This window comes from Chiloscyllium plagiosum, chromosome 22 (assembly GCF_004010195.1).
Source record: "Chiloscyllium plagiosum isolate BGI_BamShark_2017 chromosome 22, ASM401019v2, whole genome shotgun sequence".
Lineage (NCBI taxonomy): Eukaryota > Metazoa > Chordata > Chondrichthyes > Orectolobiformes > Hemiscylliidae > Chiloscyllium > Chiloscyllium plagiosum.
The window spans coordinates 57,968,481-57,992,682 of record NC_057731.1 but is presented as its reverse complement, the minus strand read 5'-3'; the positions used below and the strand labels follow the sequence as shown (position 1 = coordinate 57,992,682).

Genomic DNA, 24,202 nt, shown 5'->3' with positions numbered 1-24,202 from the left:
TAAATCAAACATCCACAAAAGCTCGCTTCGTCTCTTAATCTGATGAAACATGAGCGGCAGAGAACTCCTACATTCCAGTATTTCAAGACAAGTAACAATTTAGTTTCCGAACTTATACAGTGCAGACTAAACAACAACTATTCACAAATCCAAGCCTCCCTTTTCCTCACTACGTGCGGTGAAGAAGGCATATGGCGTACTGGCTTTTATTGGTAGAGGAATTGAGTTCCGGAGTACTGGGGTCATGTTGCAGTTGTATAAGACTCTGGTGCGGCCGCATCTGGAGTATTGTGTGCAGTTTTGGTCGTCATATTATAGGAAGGATGTGGAGGCACTGGAACGGGTGCAGCGGAGGTTTACCAGGATGTTGCCTGGTATTGTATGAGGAAAGGCTGAGGCACTTGGGGTTGTTTTTATTGGAGAAAAGAAGGTTTAGGGGTGACTTGATAGAGGTGTATAAGATGATTAGGGGTTTAGATAGGGTCGACAGTGAGAATCTTTTTCCACGTATGGAGTCAGCTATTACAAGAGGGCATAGCTTTAAATTAAGGGGGGGTAGGTATAGGACAGATGTTAGGGGTAGATTCTTTACTCAGTGAGTCGTGAGTTCATGGAATGCCCTGCCAGTAGCAGTGGTGGACTCTCCCTCATTATGGGCATTTAAGCGGGCATTGGATAGGCATATGGAGGACAGTGGGCTAGTGTAGGTTAGGAGGGCTTGGATCAGCGCAACATCGAGGGCCGAAGGGCCTGTACTGCGCTGTATTCTTCTATGTTTTATGTTTGTTTCTGTGCTGTACAGCTCTCTTGACTCTGGCTCTATAGAAATACCTACTAGTTAATCTTTAATTCTTTCAGATACACTGGAAAACCCATGTGTCATAATTTCGATTTTTGAAATTTGAATTAATATTAAAAATAAGCATAAATCTCACCATCCAAATCACAGCATGAATACCCTCTCCTTTTTGCCAACAGTGGCATGGGTGGCTTCCAAAATTGTACCAAGTAAAAGTTCTGCTTGATGTGTCATATGACTCTTAAAGACTGATATTGTCCAGTATCATGAGCCTTCAAGAACATTGAAGGCATGGGCGAGTAAAAGAACACACCAATTGCCTGTTACTGGAATAGTTCTCTGGTCCCATGCAGGCTGACTCGCCTTGATTTTATGGAGAAAAGTCAATGGCACCTGAGCCCATCTCGTCTCATCATCTGTTGCTCACAATAGTTACATTGCATGCTTTCCATGAACGCCTGGATTTCTATCAGCATGTTTGACCCCAACACCACATACATTCTTAATTTCTTTACTTTCACCAAAAGTATCAATTAAATTGTGAGCTACCAATAGCCCCTAGGCTATGTTAAGTATGATTGAAGAGCTCAGTGTAACCAACCCCTGTGCTGCAAAGATGAGGAGAAGGGAACAGACACCAATTAGTTTGCACTTTTCAGCAAGTTGCTCAAAAAAAAACTGATAATGGTTGATACCTCTTATGTGTCAGTTAGGTATGAAGCTTCTACCCAAATTTCATGTTCACCATTGGGCAGTTCCCTATCATTTTGAGGCTGTTCATGAAGGAACCTCATCCCTTTGCCTGTTTCTCAGTGGAACGCCCAACTTAAATGTCTACTTAAATGTCAGGTGAGACGGGAAGGCTGTGGCACTGAATGTCGTCTCTGTTCCTGATGATATTGGTGGCCATCGTTGTTGAGGACAGTTTCATATGAAGTGCCCAGCAGAGTCACAATTCCAGCACTTCTTTTGCAGCATCCCTTGGGTGGGATTGGCCGTGAGGCTTTGTGTGGAGATAGGCCTAGTCCTTGTTGCCTGTAGTTGCTGTTCATCAGTCAGATCCATTTGCATATTCAGCCTAAGGTCTACATTCCTGTCTGCATCAACAGAGTCTTTCCTGAAGGTGGTCTCTTTCCTAGGCTTTAAGAGTCCAGTGTTTCCCTGTGATCCAGGTGATGTGATCCCACTGTTTTGTACCAGATTAGATTCTTAACACCATCACCACCCCCACCCCAATTAAAGTAGCGTAAGAAGATAGTCTGAACCCTAACTCTTGTATTTATTTAAAGGCAAGTCCAAGGCACTGTTCCAGATGTGATTCGATTTCGTCCTTCATTAGGTTTTAAGCAAAACACACCTTATTCTTACAACACAGTTAAAATACAAAAATAGGATTGGCGTAACATTAACTCTGTTGAAATGCTTGAGAAGATAATATGTGATTTAACCACTAATCACCAACTGTTCTAATATAGGCAGCATCCCATTATCAACCGTTGGCAAGATAATTTAGCAAAACCGTTTTAATTTCACATGCTGTTTTCTTACTCTGGCAGTGGAGAGAAAGAGAGCTCCAGCTGTTAGCTGCAGCAGCCAGCTAGCAGAAAACTTCTCACTAACTAACTGAAAACAAAACTAAAAACCTTCCTGGTCTATGTGAGCCTTGACCATCCCATGCATGCTTTTGCATTATTTTTTTAAATTATATATCAGTAATAAAACACCGTGGGAGAATTCACAACCTGTTTACCATCTACCTATCTGAAGCAGATATTCCGGCACAAATGTGCAACGTCTTTCTGCAAGAGAAACAGCACCAAACGCATCTGTCTTGAAAGCACAGTACTATCACACCAAGCATCAAAGAACAACAGTTGAGGTTTGTCATTTCTGACACTCCTTGGCTCCATTTGGAAGTTCCCATCCCTCTCTGCATCTGCTCGGCAGTCAGTTCCAGATTGATTTGAAGTATGGTTTCAGGATGTTGTGATCGAATAACTTCACCAATTGTAGGGATATTGAAACCAGGTCCTCCCTTTGGCTTGCTTATAACAATAAAGCCTCCACTGTAGCTGTGTCAAGCGCTGCTGTCCTCCGAACTCCTGTCAGTGTCTCAAAGATCCACTACAGATTTCTTTGAACACTCTACCTCTTTCCAGTGAGGTTTCCGACACAAATGTTAGTCAAAAATGCTGCCTGCGAGCTCACATTGAGGTCATAATTGGTTTTCAGTCACCGGATCACCGGTGTTTATCTACCTCCTCCTCCTCTTTCTCCCCCCGCCCCCCCCCCCCCCCCCCAAAATCTATCCAGCTTCCTCCTTATCCACAAGCAGAATATCTGACTAGGAGTACTGCGTCTTTCTTCTACAGCCTCAAGGCAAAGCATGTGGGGAGGTTACTATGGATTTGGCCTAAATATCCGATTTTATTCCACTATGTTTGACCCTTTAATGATATCAGAGCAAATTCTGCTTCCCTCATTAGATTGCCAGTTTAAGCTCCTCCACCATCCACTCCATTTTCATCATGACTCTTTCCAATTGCATTGATCTTCATTTGCTGCCTGTACTATGGAATCCTGCCAACTATGCCAGATGCGTCTCAAAAGTTTCAAATCTGAAGATCATAAAGCAGGGCATTCTTTAGTCCACTAGCATTATGTCATTACAAACATGAATAGAAATTAAAATTAAACAGAAAAGGTACAGTGTTTACATGGAATAAGCCTGGGGTTTACAACTGGTTGAGGAAATCCTTTGTCTGATCTTTCTCTCTGAGGCCTCCTTTTCACAAAGCTATGGTTTCTTCCAGAGAGGATTCATTTAACAGCTTCAGCTGTCTTGCTTGTTGCCCGCCCTCACTATCACCACCTGCTGCTGGAGCTACCCAAATAACTGCTTGACCTGTGCTACTCAGCACTACTCCAACCATTGCCATTGGTTCAGCTACACAAGGGTGGTATAAATGAGAAATTGAAGAATATTAAGATTTAGAATTGGGAAATGACCCCTCTTAATGAATTTAGTTTTCGAGTTTGGTATATCTTTGACACTGGCCATTCCTGAGGTCAGGAAGAGTGTTTCTCCTTGTTTTCCATGTGTCCTGTGATGACATCTCTCTTCGTATGCTGTCTACAGTGTTGCAAACTACTTTTGTCACCATTTGCTATGTTGAGACTTCAGTTCCCTAGTTTTGTTTGTTCGCTTCCCAGTAATGCAAGTTTCGTATCCTACATTGAAATGTTTGTGTTTGCAATCAAAACCTCCCTTGTTAGTCAGTCTTGATTAGTGCAGGCAGTGAGTGAATGGGTTTTCAATTTTGACTGACATTATTATACATATTTTGGGATAATGTTCTGAGACTAGATGATGCTTTCTTAAATTGCACTTATCGTTTTGGTTTATGGGTTGTTTAACTGGTGTTCTGAATGCTCTTTAAAGCCTTTAGATATTTTCTAATCAGCCCATTCAGAGCTGTTATTACACACCTCTGAAGCTGATGCAACTTGAACCTGGACCTCCTGTCACAAGACCATATCTACAGTGGCTCTATGGAATGACACAATTTATCTTTTTAGCTAAAAGTAAAATGAAAAAGACTTTCAGTTCAGGGCTTTTACAGAAAATATACATGTTACATTTCCAGATCTGTACCAAGTATGTGAACGTATTGTGATTATTACACTAACAGTCTTTGTTTTAGGTTTGCCAATTCTCGACGATATGCTCATATCTTGCCTGATTCCTGAAGGGTAGACATGCCATACAACCATTTGTTAAATTCTCCAGTGAATCCAGGATAATCTAATTATGTCTATCTGGGTATCAGTAAGCTTGGAGTAAAATTTTCTGGTCAATCAATGGTGTCAAATTTTCATCATTCGAGTGAGACATGGAATCTGACAAGACAATTTAAAGCTATACAGGAAATTTAAATTAATAAGTTATACTGGCTGCCATTAGAAGGGGAAAGAAAATCTGTGCAATTAGGTGTGAATGGAAGTTAAGGTGGTTAGTCAAGTAGAATAGTTGTGAGAATTGAAACTGATCTATTTCTTTGACTACCAAAAAGTGCAGGAATATTGTTTTAAAAAAAAAATTGGCCTCTGCCCTCAGTTCTTGCAAGGTTTTGTCATGGAACGTCAATTTATTTTCTAAAAAAATTGTCAATACGTAATCAGCATATTGGGTTCACTTTGGTTTGCCTGGTGAAGGATTTCTGGCAAATATTAATTCTGTTAAATGTTTAAATAGTTATGGAGTTGAAATAATCCTCATCTACTGGGACAACCTATCAGACTTCAGAAACAGTTTCAAGTTTGACAGCAAAGAGTGCATTAGGAGTTTAATGCAATTCAATTACTCACATCTTGTGTGGTTACCACTGCAAGATAGTCCTGCAATGGACAGTTTCTTTGCAAAATATTAAACTAAGATTGGGTGCAGCACACAGTAATGCACTGTTTAGTTTTAGTTTCCAGCGTTTGATGTCTGTCTCTAATTCTGACTTGTAATCATTTTTGAGTCGGTTAAAATACTTACTCTGTCAAACGTGTTTTAGTTATACTTGTTTTTTTTTTAAGAAAAATGAAAAAGTACTGGTTCCCCTATGCTGTGTGCAGCTGTGGATGAAACTCGTAATTCTTAAATTCTATCACTGTTTTTGTTATGATGTCGTTTTTTTGCAGCTGTGATGGGCATGATCTCAATGCACAAATAATAGATAGGTTCTTGTTGGTCATAAAATTAAATATTTTCTCAACAACACACATTCAGTATTGAAGTTTAAATTAATGTTTCAACAGTTGTGATAATTTTTCCTGAATTTTCACAGCTTTGTGGTTGGAAGACTTACGAATTAAATTATTTTTCTGTTGTCATTCTTGGCTGATTCCCTTTCTAATTTGAAAATGTTCAGAATTTTTGTACCAAGCATGAGTGTTTGTTCACAGTTAGAGGTGTATTTGTTTTCCCTTTTTTATTGCAAAACTCTACCATGGTCGACATCCACTTTCATGCCATCTTTGACCACATTTTCCTGGAAGATTGAGATAGCTGTTGGGGGAAGGTTTGAACCTGGGCAAGCTAAAAGGTATAGATTGTACCTCACTAGTCTAGGACCGATATCCCTGAGAGCACTTTGCTCGTGCTGCTGTTCCAGGTCAACTGGAATGAAATATTGATGGGCAGTGATGTAATGGAACAATGGACTGCCTTTAAAGAGGAGTTGGTTTGGATGTAATTTGAGGTGCATTCCCATGAGTGGGAAAGGTAGGACAAACAGCCAGAGGGCTCTGAATGACTATAGAGAGTAAGATGAACCAGAAAAGTTATGCACGGCAGATGTCAAGTTGAATTAGCAAGTGTGAGAATAGACTAACAGCTAATAATAGAAGAGAAGAAGTTGGCCCCATTGGTAGAATGGCTGAGAACCATGGGGAAAGTCAATTGAGCCAGATGGGAAAGGGATCAATGGCAACATGAGCAATTTTTTTTCACATTGTATGTGGTTAGAATCTGGAATATACTGCTTGAGAACATGATGGAAAATTTGAACCTTGTCTGAAGAGAGAAATATTGTAAATGTATATAGAAAGGGCAAGGGAGTGAGACTAACTGAGGTTTTCTTGTGGAATGTTCTCACAGACATGATAAACAAAATGACTGAATCCTTTGCCATAACTATTGCATGATTCTGCAGAATAACCCAAAGTGCTTTATAGACAGTAAAAGACTTTTTTGAATTGGAGTCTCTGTTATGCTATTTAAAGCCCTTTTTCTTTATTCTCATCTTTTGCACTTAAGTACAAAATCATTGCAGAAATGTGAAATGTTTGCTACTTAACTAGTCAACATGATAACTATTACTTGACCAAGAGCCCTTTTGGATCTGTGATTTGGTTAAGACCAGGGCAAACCAGCAGCTAGAAATCTTCCTAAATGTACCAAAAAGTTGATATATAGAAAATAGTGCTAGATACCCACATATAGATTGAAGCTACTCCATTCCCTGGCGTCTTTTTCCTTTTGTGCTAAAGCAAGTCCTTCAACTGTCTTCACCACCTATCTGAGCTTCATAGTTTTGTCAGATTTTGAGCTGTTTTAATTTGTTGTGCAATTGCCAATCCCAAGGGCAAAGGACTAAATTTATATGCATCAACATGTGTCTTATCAGATTTACACCATAAGATGTAAAGAGACTACTGTTTTCTGTCCAGTTCCCTGATGTTGCAGTACTACTTTTACAGAAATCTCATTGGCTTATAGTGTCTCAGTCTTGCGATGGGTGACACATTACTTTTAGAATTGCATATTTCCTAGATGAAGTATAATATAGACAAAGCTGTTTTGAGATCTGTCTCCTATGTTGTAAACATAGTCAGACTGTAATTGTTTGTGTTTTACCATAAAATGTCAATATGATAAATTATCACACTTCTATCCTTTGATTTTAAAAGCACTGTATATAGATATGTTGACATTTGAATGGTTGGTAAACTTAATAGTCAGAAAGAAGTAATTGATCAAGCTTCACATTTTTCCTGAACCTGCCACATGGAAACAGTGACTAACATTAGATGAGCTAGTTAAATCACTGACGTATTTTTTCAAACTTCCAGGTTAATTTTGAATCACTTCCTATACACCCATACATTGCACATAATATGGTGAAACAATAATCAATCCATATTGTCTTGAAAATACCTACAATAATATTCCTCTGCTCACACTTTTTTTATTTTGAAGTTTGGTCTTAAGTTGTATTCTGCATTTAAAAAAAAACACACCCATGATTAGCATTCTCCTGCACGTATAACCCAGACTGACTCTTTTGTCAGTTTAATCAATTTTATACCAAGCAGTGTCTTAGTACTGCTTCATTAAATATTTGGAATTATTTTTGATTCCTTTCAATGACAGTACCTGTATCTGAAATTGCACTTCTAGTTGAATTTACTAAATTTGTCAAGAACATGCTGTACATCTCTATGACTCGAAGAAGGAGAAAGAATTGGTGAACAGAGGAAGAAAAGCAACCATAAAATTAAGCTTTTATTTATTTATATATAAATTTTTAAAATAAAATCCCTACAGTGTGGAAACAGGCCCTTTGGCCTAACAAATCCACGTGACACTCGGAAGAGTATCCCACCAAGACCCATTCCCCCTACCTTATATTTACCCCTGATTAATGCACCTCACTTACACATCTTGGGCAACTTACCAATTCACAGCCAATTCAGCAAACTTGCACATCTTTGTACTGTGGGAGGAAACTGGAGCAATCCCAGGCAGACATAGGGAGAAAGTGCAAACTGCATAGAGACAGTTGTAGCATATAACTCATTATATGTTATAAATTCTCATCATTTTTGAAATGTTATGTTTCTGACTTACTGTGAGTCATGGGACATCTGCCGTTATCGGACTCTTTTCAAGATTTTCCGTACTTCAAGATTAAGCATTCAGTGCCATAAAGTTTTTGTTTAATCTGCAGAGCTGCATTGAATGGAACAATGTATTTATACTATTGGACCACTCCTTGACTCTGTTTGTTTTTGTTTGGTCTTTAAGGTCAGTTGTTCCATAAAGGCTCTGCTGTTGAAAATTTAAAACAGAATTACTTTAACCAGTTAAGAACAGCATTTTTGCCAAGAAGAAAAATAAAATAACAATATCAAGTGATTACTATCAATGTGATGAATGTCTGAATAATTGTAGTTTATAAGACCATCAGGTACAGGAGTAGGTTGTTTGACCCTCAAGCATGTTCCACCATCCAATAGAACCATGGCTGATCCAACATTCCTCACATTGACTTTCCTACATTTTCCCCATAACCCTTAATTTCCCCTACTGATCAAGAATCTATTAATCTTGACCTTGAATGTACACAGAGCACCCTATGGGGGCAAGGAGATCTAAAGAGACTCAACCCTATAAGACAAGAAATTCCTCCTCACCTGCCTTAAATTAGCACCTCCTCCTTTCAGACTATATTCTGGTCTGAGATTCTCCTATGAGCGGAAACATCCTCTCCAAATCCACAACAGCGTGCTTGAACCTCAGCTGCCCTCTGAAAGGGTCCAGCAAGCCACTCAATTTTATCAATTGCTACGAAGTCTCAACAAAACAATTAAACTGGATGGACCACCTGGCATTGACCGAGGCAGAAGCAGCCTTCTCAACCCTGCAAAAACCTCCTTATTAGCATTGGGGGCTAGTGCCAAAATTAAGAGCTGTCTCATGGAGAGCTGTCAAATAACAGCCTGAAGTAATCATGCTTACAGAATCATACCTTACAAATAATGTCCCAGACAACACCGTCACTGTCCCTGAATATGACCTGTCCACCAGCAGGACAGACCCTTCTGAGGTGGCAGGACAGTGGTATACAGGCAGGAGAGAGTTGGCCTGGGAGTCTGAACTTTTAAGGCAAAAGTGAGGACTGTAGATGCTGGAAATCAGAGTCTATATTAGAGTGGTGCTGGAAAAGCACAGCAGGTCAGGCAACATCCAAGGAGCAGGAACATCGATGTTTCGGGCAAAAGCCCTTGATCATCCTGATGTCATGCCTTCAGATTGAAAGTGGGCAAGAAAACCCGCTAGTTACCACCTCCTTCCACTGAGGAATCCTTATGCCTCCAAGTTGAACAACACTTGGAGGAAGCACTTAGGATGGCAAGGATGCAAAATGTGCTCTGGTTGGGATATTTCAATAGCCACCACCAAGAGTGACTTGGTAGCAGCACAACTGATCGAGCTGGTCAGGTCCTAAAGGACATACCTGCTAGACTGGGTCTGCACTCATAGTGAGGGAGCTAACGAGAGGGAATAATATACTTGACCTCGCCCTCACTCTTCCGGCTGCGGATGCATCTGTCCATGACAATATCGATAAGAGTGGCTACTGCACAATCATTATCAAGAGGAAGTCCCACCTTCACAATGAGAATACTTTCCTGTCTGTTGTGTGACACTATAAGTGTATTTAAGTAATAGTTTGACTTTTGATTCTTCTTACTAACGTGCATGACTTCACACTTTTCTATATTGAATTCCACCTGGCAAGTTTTTACTCACTTACTCAAACTATCTATATCTTCTTGTAACAAAAACAGAATTTGCTGAAAAAGCTCAGCCGGTCTGGCAGCATCTGTGAAGAGAAATCAGAGTTAACATTTCAGGTCCAGTGACCCTTCCTCAGAACTATCATCAGTTTCACTACCATTATAATTAAAGATCTTAGAGTAAAGAATCCCGTAGGGAAGGTGATCTGGTCCTGATGGACTGGACAGGAAGACTAAAATGGTAGAACAATTTATCAACAATGGCAGATGTTTAAGGAGATATTCAATTTCTCCCAACTAAAATATTCCAAGGAGGGGAAAGATTGTCACGGGGGGAAAATATTTGTGGCTAAGCAAGGAAGTTAGAAATAACAAAGGGTCGGTGTTGGGTCCACTGCTATTCGTCATTTTTATAAATGACCTGGATGAGGGCTTAGAAGGGTGGGTTAGTAAATTTGCGGACGACACTAAGGTCGGTGGAGTTGTGGATAGTGACGAAGGATGTAGTAGGTTGCAGAGAGACATAGATAGGATGCAGAGCTGGGCTGAGAGGTGGCAAATGGAGTTTAATGTGGACAAGTGTGAGGTGATACACTTTGGAATTGATGTTCTTAATCTCATAAAATCCCTACAATGTGGAAGCAGACCTTTCAGCCCATTGAGTTCACATCAACTCTCCGAAGAACAACCCACACAGACCCACCTCCCCCACCCTATCCCTGTAACCCTGCATTCTGCATGGCCAATACATCGAACATGCTCAGCTTTGGACTGTGGGAGGAAACTGGAGCCCTCAGAGGAAACCCACACAGATATGGGAAAAACATGTCAGATAATCAGAGAGTTAGATAGGGTGAACAGGGAGAGCCTTTTTCCAAGTATGGGGACAGCAAACACGAGGGGACACAACTTTAAAGTGAGGGGAGATAGGTATAAGATAGATGTCAGAGGTAGTTTCTTTACTCAGAGAGTAGTAAGGGTATGGAATGCTTTGCCTGCATTGGTAGTAGATTCGCCAAGTTTAAGTGCATTTAAGTAATCATTGGACAGGCATATGGACGTACATGGAATAGTGTAGGTGGGATGGTCTTCAGATTAGTATGACAAGGCGGCGCAACATCGAGGGCTGAAGGGCCTGTACTGCGCTGTAATATTCTATGTTCTAACAAAAGCAAACCTTATTGCAAAGGCCAGTGGCAGGTTGGAAGATTAGGAAGCTTTTTAAATGGTTCCAAAAAATGTAAAGAGCAAAGGTAAATCATGAAAGAAAAATGAGCTCAAAATGTAAAAACAGATAGTAAAAGCTTCTATAAATATATTATAGGGAAGAGAATAGCTAAAGTGAATGTTATCCCTGTAGAAGAGACAACTGGGGAGTTAATAGTGGGGAATACAGAATGGCAGAGATAGTAAATCAGTTGTTTGCCTCAGTTTTCACAGTGGAGGACACAAGTATATTATAACCGCAGGTAATGCAGGGGTTGTAGAAAAGGAGCAACTTGAAGGAAGACAGTAGGAAGTCTGCGGCTTACAGCACTTAAGGTGCAGATCCAGGTAATATAAGAGTTTAAGGTCTCTGCCTCCACCGATGCAGGCATTGAATTCCAGACATCCACCATCTGTATTTTTTTTTAATTTTTCCTCATGTCCCCTTTGATGTTTCTGCCTTTTAGCTTGAATCTATGGCCTCTGGTTTTTGAACTATCTGCCATGGGAAATAAGTTTCTCCTGTCTACTCTCTCTATCCCTCACAATTTTGTACACCTCAAACATGTCACCCCTCTTGAACTCTCCTTTATTTGAAGGAAATCTCCTCCATATTGTATAGAATTCCTTCACTTTAAATTTCTGGATTTTAAGCACTCAACCTCCAGTTGACCACCTGTCTGCAACTTGCTCATGTAATCATTGTCACAAAATTTAATTTCAAAGAATCTTTAGTTGTTAATAAATATCTCATCCCAAACTATTGTTTTATGATTTATTGTCTTCTAAATGCAGTTGATCTAAAAATCTTTTAGTTTAGTGCAATCAAATGCAGCAAACATTGTTTTAACAGGCACCTTATCAACAGGTGCTTTTGACAAACCGGGAAAAATTATATCCCTCAAATACTGCATTCTGTTGTGGTTCTGTTCGCCGAGCTGGGAATTTGTGTTGCAGATGTTTCGTCCCCTGTCTAGGTGACATCCTCAGTGCTTGGGAACCTTCTGTGAAGCGCTTCTGTGATGTTTCCTCCAGCATTTATAGTGATTTGTATCTGCCGCTTCCGGTTGTCAGTTCCAGCTGTCCGCTGCAGTGGCCAGTATATTTGGTCCAGGTCGATGTGCTTATTGATTGAATCTGTGGATGAGTGCCATGCCTCTAGGAATTCCCTGGCTGTTCTCTGTTTGGCTTGTCCTATAATAGTAGTGTTGTCCCAGTCGAACTCATGTTGCTTGTCATCTGCGTGTGTGGCTACTAAGGATAGCTGGTCGTGTCGTTTCGTGGCTAGTTGGTGTTCATGGATGCGGATCATTAGCTGTCTTCCTGTTTGTCCTATGTAGTGTTTTGTGCAGTCCTTGCATGGGATTTTGTACACTACATTGGTTTTGCTTGTGCCAATGTAGTGTACAAAATCCCATGCAAGGACTGCACAAAACACTACATAGGACAAACAGGAAGACAGCTAACGATCCGCATCCATGAACACCAACTAGCCACGCAACGACACGACCAGCTAACCTTAGTAGCCACACACGCAGATGCCAAGCAACATGAATTCGACTGGAACAACACTATTATCATAGGACAAGCCAAACAGAGAACAGCCAGGGAATTCCTAGAGGCATGGCACTCATTCACAGATTCAATCAATAAGCACATCGACTTGGGCCCAATATACTGGCCACTGCAGCGGACAGCTGGAACTGACAACCGGAAGCGGCAGAGACAAATCATATAAATGCCGGAGGAAACATCACAGAAGCGCTTCAAGGAGGCTCCCAAACACCTGAGGATGTCACCTAGACAGGGGACGAAACGTCTGCAACATAAATACCCAGCTCGGCGAACAGAACCACAACAACGAGCACCCGAGCTACAAATCTTCTCACAAACTTTGAATACTGCATTCTCACGGGATATGAGTATTAATGCTGTAAGTAAAATATAAGTGATGTGTGCCCCTGCAGTATGTTTCTATTACTTAACTATGGGTTTTTACATTGATTTAAGTGGTTTTAGATATTTGTGCTTTTTTTTAAGGGATGTTGATGTCTTGAAGTTTCATTTGGTCGGGGTTTACAGCAGTTATGTGTACCTCTTGATTATCTAGAGTAGTTTTCTTAATGTTATAGTATTTTTCATACATTCACCATGAATTATTTTGATAGTATGATTGATTGAATCAATCAAAGAGAATTGTTAGTTGTAATTTGGAGTTTTAGGACTGCAGGCATCATTAATGCAGAAGCTGATACATTCTTAATCCAAGCAGGATTAACATTGAAAACATTGAATTGGGACAGAGCTTTAATCTTAAATTTTGATTGGAAAGTACATGGAAACAGAAGTATAAGGTTTTACTATAACTTCCTAAATTTCCAGACTCCTCATTTGAGATCCAGGACTGAATGAGCACAAGTTACCTCCAATGAAACATTACAAAGATTGAGGCCATTGTTTTCAGCGCCTGCTTCAAGTATTATTCTCTAGATACCAACCTCACTGCTCGACTTGCCAAAAGTCTGAGATTAAACAAGGCTGTTTGTAATGTTGGTTTCACTTTTTATCCCAAAATGAACAGTGTTCTAACGGCCATTTATTTATACATCTGTAACCTCACCCCATCTCATTTCATGTGCTGATACCCTCACTCATGCCTTTCTTACCTCTGGACTTGACAATTCCAAAGCACTCCTAGCTGATCTATACATTATAAGCTTCATATAATTGAAGTCTGGCCTACAACAATGTGGTTGACTCTTAACTGCTCCTCGAGCAGTTAGGGATGAGCAATAAATACTGGCCTAGCCAGTAACACCCGCATTCTATGAGTGAAATTTTTAACAATTCAAAACTCAACTGCCAATACCTTAAAGTCCTTGTACTAAATCCATGTTCAGGAATAAGCTTGTTGATCTAGATTGCTGTCAGACAACTAACCTCTTTCCTTTCAACTCCTTGTATCACTTTGCTCCACCATAGTTTTGCAATTACCAATAACCCCAAATTCCTGCCAGACATCTACACTCATTTAAGTTGGCCTTTTGATCTTTCTCTTGATTAACTGCTTTGGTATTGGTGGCTGTGCCTTCATTTGCCTAGACCTTGAGCTTTTGGTCATCTGACTTTTCATGCCCCTTTTGTGGCTTGGCATCATATTTTTTGGCGTAACATTTCTGTGAAGTACCTTGGTTTGTATGATTAGTTATTCTATCATAGGAATGTTTGAAGTTCAGTGAACAGTATTTAAGGGACACACGACTGAGACATTTGTTTTTTGAAAAATCATTAATTTTTTATTTGCAGCTGATTACTCGAAACTTGTCAAGACATTAAAAAAAGTCTTGGAATATAATCAGTATTTAACCTCTCTGAATTGTTATGTTAATGCAAGGCTTCAAAGGCAGGTGTAATTATTGCAATGTATTTTTACATACTCAATCTAGGCTATTGTACTGTGCAGAGTAAGAAAATTAACAAACGTTTTAACTCTTAAATGCATTTCACTTGTCTTTTTAAAAACACGGGACCCTGAGTTAATGCTTATGGAATTCGGGTATGTTATTGAAGAAGACACTTGGTCAGTTTGCAAGAGTGGAAATTACTTTTGACCCCTCGATTATGCTGCGAGAAAATGTTTAAATGCTAATCTTTTGGTGGTGAGCAATAATCAGTCATTAGCTGTTTATCCTAGAAAAGTGTAAAATTGGTCAGTATAAAGGAAAGCCCATTTTATAGATGACATCTGCAGGTTCTTTCGTAAAGACTTGGAAAGCACACAATTTAAGGAAGTTCGTCAAATCTGAGGAAGGATCACTGGACCTGAAACAGTAACTCTAATTTCTCTCCGAAGATGCTGCCAGACCTGCTGAGCTTTTCCAGCAATTTTTTTTGTGTACAATTTAAGGAAATTGTAGTTACCCTGCAAAAACAATAATTTGCTACAAAGTCCTTAAATATAATCTGCTGTATATAAATGTAAACCCAAAAGAACCTGCTGCAACAAAAATGGACAGAGTAAATTGAAGCTTGCCGAAGTCTGGAACACAGTGAAAGGTGTGTGAACCCATATGGAGGTCTGTCATCAGACACAGCTCAGGCTAAACTCAAGATAGATAAACCACTTTTATTTTCTGCAAGAGAATCACTTAAAAGTAGTGGTAAGTTATATGTCATGCACATATGCAACTTGATGACAACAGTGGAAAATTTTGCTGAACAAGTTGTCAATGTTTACATAATAAATAAAAGGATTAAATATTTTGTGCAAGCTATTTGTTTCTTACTGGTTCCATTACAGTAAGAGTCCATTATTGGATAGTAGTATTTAAAGCAAAAAAAGTGTGAAAATCCAAAACAAATGTTGAATAAAATGGTTTGAAAGTTCCTTAAATAACTGAATCATGTCTGTTAAATGTTACTTGCGATTTACTGAATGAAGAAATTGTGTCGCTGTGGCACTCCTTAGAAATGTGAAGCATCTTGTGCTTTACCATGTTAAAGATAATTATGTGCAAGTTGCTGTGTTAGTTCCCAATTCATTGTTACACACTACTCATTCTTCATTGACATTAGCCTTTTCCCCTGTCATGACTTTGTTACTCTGCTCAGAAACCTGGCTGCAAAGTTGAGCATGCAGCTTGTGACAACATATCTGCAAGCTCAAGAGCAGAGTTGTTTTTCTATAAATCTGGTCCTGATTCTTCCTAATATGAAGTTAATTTTTGGCATAGAGACCTTCGATCCAAATAGTCCACGCCATGTTCCCAAACCAACCTAGGCCCACCTCCCTGTGTTAGGCCCAAATCCTTGCAAACCTTTCCTATTCAAATTGTCCAAATTTCTTTTAAATGCTGTAACTGGAACTGCATCCCCACCACTTCCTGTTTAGAGTCCTAGAGATGTACAGCATGGAAACAGACCCTTCGGTCCAACCTGTCCCTGCTGACCAGATATCCCCACCCAATCTAGTCCCAACTGCCAGCACCCAGCCCATATCCCTCCAAACCCTTCCTATTCCTATACCCATCCAAATGCTTCTTAAATGTTGCAATTGTATCAACCTCCACCACATCCTCTGGCAGCTCATTCCATACACGTACCACCCTCTGCGTGAAAAAGTTTCCCCTTAGGTCTCTTTTTTTAATATCTTTCCCTTTTCACCCTAAACCTATGCCCTCTAGTTCTGGACTCCCCGACCCCAGGGAAAAGACTTTGTCTATTTATCCTATTCATGCCCCTCATAATTTTGTAAACCTCGATAAGGTCACCCCTCAGCCTCCGACACTCCAGGGAAAACAGCCACAGCCTGTTCAGCCTCTCCTTATAGCTCAAATCCTCCAACCCTGGCAACATCCTTGTAAATCATTTCTGAACCCTTTCAAGTTTCACAACATTCTTTTGGAAATTAATGATGACATTATTTCTGATTTGTTATGTAGGCTTTTTTATTCGCTCGTGTAATGTGGGTATTGCTAACTGGCAAAGGCAAGTTGACTTTGAACTGATTGTCTGTCTGCCTAATTAGGCCATTTCAGAGGGCAATTAAGAGTCAGCCAGATTGCTGTTGGTCATGAGTCATATGTAGGCCAGACCAGTTGAGGATGACCGATTTCCTTCCGTGGAAGGACATTAGTGAGCCAGGAGGGTTTTTTTCAACAATCAACTGGCTAATTTCTTGGTCATCAATAGATTCTTAGTTCTTTATTGAATTCAAATTCCACTATCTGCCATGGTGGGATTTGAACTCGAGTCATCAAATCATTGAGTTGAGCTTCTGGATAGAGTCATAGAGATGTACAGCACGGAAACAGACCCTTCGGTCCAACTCATCCATGCCGACCAGATATTCCAACCCAATCTAGTCCCACCTGCCAGCACCCAGCCCATATCCCTCCAAACCCTTCCTATTCCTATACCCATTCAGATGCCTTTTAAATGTTGCAATTGTACTAGCCTCCACCACTTCCTCTGGCAGCTTATTCCATACACATACCACCCTCTGCGTGAAAACATTGCCCCTTTTTTATAGGGGAGGCTGCAGAAGGATAATTAATCTAGTGATAATACCACTTGGCTATTGCCTCCATTTGTTTTTTTCTGTGGTTGACACATGGATCTCTGCATCCCTGCATGAAGGGTCATTGGTAATTTCAAGTTGTCAATGTTGTTATGAAGGTAGAAGCATACTGTACCTTTTTAAGAAAGTTAAAAGCTAGCAGAATTACCTATCAGCATCAAGTGTTCTGAGCAAGATACAATGTAACCTTTTGATCCAGCAGCTAGTGTAGCTGGTTGCTTGGAGACAAAATCATTTATATTAAATAATCCAGATGGTGCTACATTGGAAATCAATTTAAGATAATCAGCTAGACCTGCAATATGATGCATCTGCATGTGCTAGAAACTGTATATGAATGCTCAAGATTCTATCTTTTATAGCCAGGAGGAATTGACATTCATTGCACCTTTTTCAAAAATACAGGTCATGGAAACAGCCAATTCCTGCTGTATCCCAATGGCAACAGCCTAACCAATCAGAATCTACCTGGCTTGACAGTTAAGATTGTCAGGTAACTGTTCTCACTGCATCTCCATGCCAGTGCTGGCCCAGACCATCAGCACCCTCTTCTCATGCTGTATAAAATAGTGTCCTTTTTTTTGCTATGGTTTCTTGCATTGAGAAAGTTCCATTTCTTGCCTTCCAAGTTTAAGTTCTATATTGACCAAGCCGTTAATAGTGTCGTTAATTGCTTCAAAAACAAACATTTTCAATTATTTAGATTTTGTTCTGTGACAGGGAAGCCATTGTGCTCTTAACACCTGGGAATTGCACAACTGTGATCGATTCCTGACAGGAAGTGAGACTATTTGGATTGCTGAGTCAGTAAACTATGAACAATAGTTGTATATAAGGTTCACATCAGGGACTTTGTGTCAGTTTTTTTTTTGCTCTCTGTTGTTTGGCAGTGCATCAAAATAGCAGCATGAACCTGATACATCAAAAAACAATTTGCACAGCATGCAGTTGAGATACATAGTCATACTGCATGGAAACAGAACCTTCGGTCCAACAAGTCCATGCCAACCATATTCCCAAACTAAGCTAGTCCCACCTGTCTGTGCTTGGCCCATATCCCTCCCTGGAAAATATTCAGCCTGGAGTCCAGTTACTAGTGGTACGCCACAAGGATCTGTTTGGGACCACTGCTGTTTGACTTAGGTGGTCAAAGGTGGGTGGATTAGTAAATTTGCAGATGACTCTAAAGTCAGTGGAGTAGTAGACAGTGTGGAAGAATGTTACAAGTTGCAGGGGGACTTGGATAAACTGCAGAATTGGGCTGAGAGGTGGCAAATGGAATTCAATGCAGCTAAATGTGAGGTGATTCACTTTGGGAAGAATAGCAGGAAGGCAGAGTACTGGGTCAATGGAAAGATTCTTGGTAGTGTGGATGTGCAGAGGGATCTTGGAGTCCATGTACATAGATCCCAGAAAGTTGTCACCCAGATGGATAGTGCTGTTAGAACATAGAACAATACAGCACAGAACAGGCCCTTTGGCCCTCGATATTGCGCCGGCCTGTGAACTATTCTCAGCTCGTCCCCCTACACTATTCCAAAATCATCCATGTGCTTATCTAAAAATTGTTTAAATCTCCCTAATGTGGCTGAGTTGATTACATTAGCAGGTAGGGCATTCCACCCCCATACCACTCTGTGTAAAGAACCTGCCTCTGACATCTGTCTTAAATCTCTCACCACTCGATTTGTAGTTATGCCCTCTCGTACAAACTGATGTCATCATCCTAGGAAATAGTATTTCTTTGTCTTCCCTATCTAATCCTCTGATCATCTTGTATGTCTTTATCAAATCCCCCCCTAAGGTGCCTTCCTTCCAATGAGAACAGACCCGGGCATTGGATAGGTATATGGAGGATAGTGGGTTAGTATAGGTTAGGTGGGCTTGGATCGGCGCAACATCGAGGGCCAAAGGGCCTGTACTGCGCTGTATTCTTCTATGTTCTATGTAAGTCTCTCAGCCTTTCCTTATAAGACCTTCCCTCCAGACCAGGCAACATCCTGGTAAATCTCCTCTTCACCCTTTCCAATGCTTCCACATCCTTCCTGGAATGGGGCGACCAGAAATGTACACAATATTCCAAGTGTGGCCGCACCAGCGTTTTGTATAGTTGCAGCTTGATATTGTGGGTCTGGAACTGAATCCCTCTACCAATGAAACCTAACACACCGTATGCCGCCTTAACAGCACTGTCCACCTGGGTGGCAACTTTCTGGAATCTATGTACATGGACTCCAAGATCCCTCTGCATATCCACACTACCAAGAATCTTTCCATTGACCCAGTACTCTGCCTTCCTGTTATTCTTCCCAAATCACCTCACGTTTAGCTGCATTGAACTCCATTTGCCATCTCTCAGCCCAATTCTGTAGTTTATCCAAGTCCCCCTGCAACCTGTAACATTCTTCCAAACTGTCCACTACTCCACCGACTTTAGTGCCGTCTGCAAATTTGCTAATCCATCCACCTATGCCTGCGTCTAAGTCATTTATAAAAATGACAAACAGCAGTGGTCCCAAAACAGATCCTTGTGGCACACCACTAATAACCGGACTCCAGGCTGAATATTTTCCATCAACCACCACTCGCTGCCTTCTTACGGAAAGCCAGTTTCTAATCCAAACTATTAAATCACCCTCTATTCCATGTCTCTGCATTTTCTCCAACAGCCTACCATGTGGAACCTTATCAAAGGCTTTGCTGAAATCCATGTGCACCACGTCAACTGCCCTACCCTCATCTATATGTTTGGTCACCTTCTCAAAAACCTCAATGAGGTTTGTGAGACATGACCTGCCCTTGACGAAACCATGTTGACTATCTGAAATCAAATTGTTGCTTGCTAGATGATTATAAATCTGATCACTTTTATAATCCTTACCAAAACCTTTCCTACAACAGAAGTAAGGGTCACTGGTCTATAATTATTTGGGTCATCTCTACTGCCCTTCTTGAACAATGGCACAACATTTGCAATCCTCCAGTTCTCAGATACTAAACCTGTAGACAATGACGACTCAAATATCAAAGCCAAAAGCTCTGCTATCTCCTCCCTAGCTTCCCAGAGAATCCTCGGATAAATCCCATCCAGCCCAGGGAACTTGACTACTTTCACTCCTTCTCGAATTGATAACACCTGTGTGTAACTAACCTCGATCCTTTCTTGTCTAATATCTTGTACCTCATTCTTCTCCTCCACAATATTCACCTTTTCCTGAGTGAACACCGATGAGAAATGTTCATTTAGCACCTCTCCGATCTCTACAGGGTCCACACTGAACTTCCCACTTCTGTCTTTGGCCCTATTCCTACCCTAATCATCCTTTTATTCCTCACATACCTATAGAAAGGTTTAGGGTTCTCCTTTGTTCTATTTGCTAAAGACTGCTCGTGTCCTCTCTTTGCTCTTCTCTCTCTCTTTAAATCCTTCCTAGCTGATTTGTAACTCTCCATCGCCTCATTTGTACCATCTTGCCTCATCAACACATAAGCCTCCTCCTTCTTCGCAACAAGAGATGCAATTTCTGTAGTAAACCACGGTTCCCTTACCTTATCGCTTCCTCCCTGCCTGACAGGGACATACCTATCAAGGACATGCAATATCTGTTCCTTAAACCAGCTCCACATTTTGATTGTCTGCATCCTCTGCATTTTGCTACCCCATGCTATGCAACCTAATTCTTGCCTAATCACGTTATAATTACCCTTGCCCCATCGGTAACTCTTGACCTGTGGCCTGTATCTATCCCTTTCCACCGCTAAATTAAACATAACTGAATTATGGTCACTCTCTCCAAAGTGCTCACTACAACTAAATCAAACACCTGGCCTGGTTCATTACCAAGTACCAGATCCAGTGTGGCTTCCCCTCTTGTCAGCCCTTCGACATACTGTATCAGGAAACCCTCCTGTACACCTTGGAAAAAACTGAGCCAACTGACATACAAGAGCTGTAACATTTCCAGTCAATGTTGGGGAAGTTGAAGTCCCCCATAATGACCACCCTGTTCCTTTCACTCCTACTCAGAATAATTTTGCTAATCCTGACGGCATACGATGTATTAGGTGTCTTTTGTAGAGGGATTGAGTTCTGGAGCCGCAATACCATGCTGCAACTGTACAAAACGCTGGTGCGGCCACACTGTATTATGTATTATGTACAGTTCTGTACAGTTCTGATCGCCATATTTCGCGAAGGATGTGGAAGCATTGGAAAGGGTGCAAAGGAGTTTTACCAGAGGGAAGGTCTTCTGAGGAAAGATTAAGAGACTTGAACCTGTTCTCATTGGTAAGAAGGAGACTAAGTGGGGATTTGATAGAGACATATAAGATGATCAGAGGATTAGATAGGGTAGACAGTGAAAGTCTTTTTCCTCGGATGATGACGTCAGCGTGTATGAGGGGGCATAACTACAAATTAAGGGGTGATAGATTTAAGACATATGTCAGAGGCAGATTTTTTGCGCAGAGTGTGGTAAGAACATGGAATGCACTACCTGCTAATGTAGTCAACTCAGCCACATTAGGGAGATTTAAACAATTCTTAGATACTCACGTGGGTGAGTTTGGGATAGTGTAGGGGAACGAGCTGAGAATAGTTCACAGGTTGGCGCAACATCGAGGGCCGAAGAGCCTGTTCTGCACTGTATTGTTCTATGTTCTAATACCAGACCTTCAGGATATCCTTACCTTGACTTTGTTTAGCCTTCCTCAGTATCATAATATTGTCCCAGTTGAATTGGTGTCCTTCATTGTCGATGTATATTGATATGAGGGAGGACTGGTCATGTATTCTGGTGGTGAGTTTCTTGCCCATTTGTCCTACGTAATGTTTCTCGCGGTTGCTGCGAGGTATTTTATTTATCACATTCATCCTGCATTTTACGGGTATCAGATCCTTTACCCTGAATAGTAGCTGGCGAAGTGTGGCTGTTGGTTTGTGTGCTGTCATTATTCCCAGAGAACGGAGAAGTTTCATTGTTAGTTCTTCTTACCAGTGTCACAAAGCTGGTCCTTTTTTTTCTAAAAGTTGTTCCTTTTCTCAAGGGTACTGTGTCCTTGTTTTCTTTTCAGAGGGACAATAAACTGCTCACGGCTCCGATTAGACACTCTTCGTATAGAGATCAAAGGGTATTGAGAGGCTATTTTGTTTGTATGTAAACAGGTGAGACTTCAGGCCAAAGTGGTCATGTTTTAGAAGTGACCTGCAGAATGAAAGGGGAGTGGTCAGCTCTCTGGCTGAGCAGTCCAGAACTAGTTAAGAGTTCAGCTGTGTGGAAACCCTCTCTCTCTCTCTCTCTCTGCTCTTTTAGCTTCAAGCTGTAAGCATCTGTTTAATTTTTTATTACTTTTTTTAAGAGGGTTTGCTTATTGGGGCTGTTGTGTATATTCAGAACAGCATAATTAAGTCTAGTTTGGATAGATAGAGTTCTGTAGGGGGTTTTTATTCTGTTCTTTGTGTTTCATTGTGTAATTTTGTGAATTAACTTCTGTTTTAAAACCTAGTAGTCAACCTAGCTAACTTAGTCTGGGTAATTTTCAATGTACAGTTACCAAAACAAATTGCAAAGTTACGGTCTGGGTTGCCTGCTCAAGAATGTTTTGAGTGGTGTGACCTCGGCCATAACATCTGAATGTACAGAAAAGCTACATATACAGACCAGATCCTCAGTTACAGTGGTAACCACCCCAAGGTCCATAAACAAAACTGTGTCGAGATCCTGTTTAAACAAGCCATAACACACTGCAACACCCCAACACTCTGCAAAAAAGAAGAGAAGCACCTACACAAAGGCTTTGCCTGGCATACAAACAACACCAAGAAGACACTTTGCCCTCCAACACACTGACCATCCTACTCTACATTAGAAACCTCTCAGAACTAACAGCAAGTCTTGAGATTTGAGGATCCAGTTAGATCCGCAATGATATTATTGAATGGCACAGTAGGCTAAAGATACTGAATGGCCTACTCCTGCTCCTTGTTTGGATGATATAGCCATAAGGGAACAACAAAGCAAACATTCTACATAGACAGCAGAGGAGTGCATTCTGAGAGGTCTGAGAGGCATTCAGAGGGGAGCGGCACAGTGGCTCAGTGGTTAGCACTGCTGCCTCACAGCGCCAGAGACCAGGGTTCAATTTCCGCCTCAGGCAACTGTCTATGTGGAGTTTGCACATTCTCCCTGCGTCTGCGTGGGTTTCCTCTGGATGCTCCGGTTTCCTCCCACAGTCCAAAGATGTGCAAGTTAGGTAAATTGCCCATAGTGTTAGGTGAAGGGGTAAATGTAGGGCAATGGGTCTGGATGGGTTTCTCTTCGGAGGGTCAGTGTGGACTTGTTGGGCCAAAGGGCCTGTTTCCACACTGTGTAAGTAATCTAATCTAAAATGTGGTGTGGAGGTGCTGGTGTTGGACTGGGGTGGAAAAAGTTAAAAATCACACACAACACCAGGTTATAGTCCAACAGGCTTATTTGGAAGTACTCGCTTTTGGAGAATTGTTCCTTCAGGTAACTGTGGAGCAGGATCATAAGGCACAGAATTTATAGCAAAAGATTACAGTATCATGCAACTGAAATGACATATTGAATAGACCTAGATTGCTGTTAAGTCTTTCAACTTTTAGAATGGGTTGCAGGTTTTGGGTCATTAATATATAACTCCCGGAACTTCTTTCAAGTCACATTTTAGAGATAACTTAAGGTGACATCTTGGCTCAGACAATGCATTAAAGGTGTGAAGTTAGAGTCTGTCTACCCAGTCTTGAGTCAGACTGGTTCTACTTCCAAAGTAGGAATTTATAAAATATTAAATGGATTGAGTGCCTGCAGTGTGTGTGTGTGCTTTTTGAGCAAAATAGAATGTATTTGCAAATACCCTTCTGCAAATTCACCCCCATAGACTAATATGGGTGTGAGCGTCCATGAGAGAAAAAGTGTCTGTTTGTTTGCGTGTGCGCGAGTGTGATGCAATATTAGCCGATGAGAGTGTTGGGGTGTTTCCGGGAGAGCGTGTATATGAGAGGGGGTTTCCTGGGGTGTGTGTGT

General features: G+C 40.9%; 1 protein-coding gene across 8 annotated transcripts in view; it reads left to right on the top strand.

Annotated features, from left to right (window-relative positions):
• Positions 1-24,202, top strand: part of add3a (adducin 3 (gamma) a) — a 272,015-nt gene that overhangs the window by 119,871 nt on the left and 127,942 nt on the right. Inside the window, exon 1 of one of the 8 annotated variants that reach the window (XM_043713113.1) lies at positions 17,625-17,649. The exons of the other annotated variants lie outside the window; for them this stretch is intronic. The gene's annotated coding sequence lies outside the window, so the exon portion shown is untranslated. Of the gene's footprint in view, positions 1-17,624; positions 17,650-24,202 lie in introns of those variants that run through there. 8 annotated transcript variants of the gene reach the window in all.